Genomic DNA, 1,895 nt, shown 5'->3' on the forward strand with positions numbered 1-1,895 from the left:
AACACTGCTGGTATGAGTGTGAAAGTCCACCAATTTGCTGAACACTTGGGCAAACAGCCTGGCAGTTCCTCAAAAAGGTAAACATAGTTACCATAGAAGCCAGCAATTCCACTCCTAAGTATATACCAGCGAAGGAAAACATACATACACACACCCACAACTTGCACAAAACGTCATGGGTAGCGTTATTCAGAATATCCAAAGAGTGGAAGGAACACAACTGTCCACCTACTGATGAGTGGATGGACAAAATGTGTCATGTTGATACACTGGAATACTATTCAGCATCAAAAAAGAATGGAGTACTGAGACATGCTACAGTCTGTAATAACCCTGAAGCTATTACACTAAGGGAAAGAAGCCAATCACAAAAGACCACATACTGTATAACTCCATTTATACACGTTGTCCAAATAGGAAAATCAACAGAAACAGGAATATTAGTGGTTGCTTAGAGCTGGGGGCTGGGGGGAGGCGGGGGAGAATAGAACAGAACAGTCTATCTAACCCATCCCGTGCATGGACAGCAGGGGCAGAGTGCAGGCTGGCGGCACCGCCTCTGGCTTGACCAGGGGGCTCACAGTGTAGACACAGCTCTTCACTGACTGGCTGTGGGACCTTGAACCAGTTACTCCATCCAAGCTCCAATCTTCTCTCTGGTAGAATGAGAATAATTCTCCCATCTTTCTGGTCCGACAGGGTTGTCATGGAGCATGGTTGAGAGGAGTTAAGTGAAAGCGTTTCAAAGGCTGCGGGGTGTTCTAGCAGATCTAACCAGTAAGAGGCTTTGCCATTTCAGTCCCGGGGCTGCCGGGGGTCGCTTCTGTGCCCTGGACCCAGGCGGTCCACCCTCCGCACCCAGCACCCTGCTGACCGCGCTGAGAGGGGGAAGCCAGGCACCCTTTGAGGGGAGGGTGGGTGGAGATGGGAGGACCGCACCAGGAGGGTGGTCTCCCTGCCCCGCCCAGGACCAGGGGGCGATCGGCAGGTGGGTGCGGACAGCGGAAGATGACCGGGCAGTGAGTAAGGGTGGAGGCCACCAAAGGAGGGCCAGCTCTCCTCCGGCCCGCCCGCCGCAGCCACGGACCGGGAGGGGCCCGGCGGGCCGGGGTCGATGAGGCATCTCGGGCGGAGCAGACAGACTGCCTGGCCGCCGGCCGTAGGAACAGGCAGGGGCACACCCTTCTCGGTGCCCCTCAGCCCTCCCTGCAGAGGCAGGATGAATGGGATACTCACCGAGGAAGCCACTAGCAAGGGCGGCCCCTGATTCACGGTTTACAGGCAGCAGTGAAGTCCTTTTTCCACTGGCTGCTGCAGCCTGGCCGCTGTAAACGGTAACCATGGCCGTTCCCGCGGGTCTCCGCCTCGCCCTCGCCTCGCCTCACCTCACCCCTCCAGCCCTGAGCCCAGGGCATGCCAAGGCTCCCCATCACTCCTCACCCCCAGCAGCCAAGCATCCTGAGGAAGCACAGGGAACACTTGAAAAGACACAGACATACGTGAAATCTGCCGGCCAAGTTCTGAGAGTGGCAGCGGGGGGGAGGGGGTGTGGGGGGAAGGGGGGAGGGGTGTGGGGGGAAGGGGGGAGGGGGCGGGGGGAAGGGGGGAGAGTGGCGGGGGGAAGGGGAGCGGTGGGCTGCAGTCCTGCCCAGAGAGACTGAGAAGGGGCGGAAAGCAAGACCTTGTCTCCCCGGCAGCCTCCTGGCTGGAACTTGATAGCAATGAGGCTGGAGGCATCATTGCTTCATTCACTCATCCACTCACTCACTCATTCATTCACTCACTCATCTAGTCATTCATTCATTCACTCATACAAGCAAGCTGTTCCCAAGGGCTTGCTCATGCCAGGACCTGCCAAGGGCTACAGACACAAAACACAGACCAAATGGTCCTCA

At 57.0% G+C, this 1,895-nt stretch overlaps 1 long non-coding RNA gene across 1 annotated transcript; it reads right to left on the minus strand.

Moving 5' to 3' along the window:
* Positions 1 to 391: 391 nt before the first annotated feature.
* Positions 392 to 1,511, minus strand: LOC122677045. Its single transcript, XR_006335692.1, has 3 exons — positions 1,441 to 1,511; positions 1,237 to 1,325; positions 392 to 656 (listed from the first exon to the last, which is right to left on the minus strand). It is a non-coding gene; the product is annotated as an uncharacterized LOC122677045 (long non-coding RNA).
* Positions 1,512 to 1,895: the final 384 nt, after the last annotated feature.

The sequence above is a fragment of the Cervus elaphus genome, chromosome 20 (assembly GCF_910594005.1).
Source record: "Cervus elaphus chromosome 20, mCerEla1.1, whole genome shotgun sequence".
Taxonomy (NCBI): domain Eukaryota; kingdom Metazoa; phylum Chordata; class Mammalia; order Artiodactyla; family Cervidae; genus Cervus; species Cervus elaphus.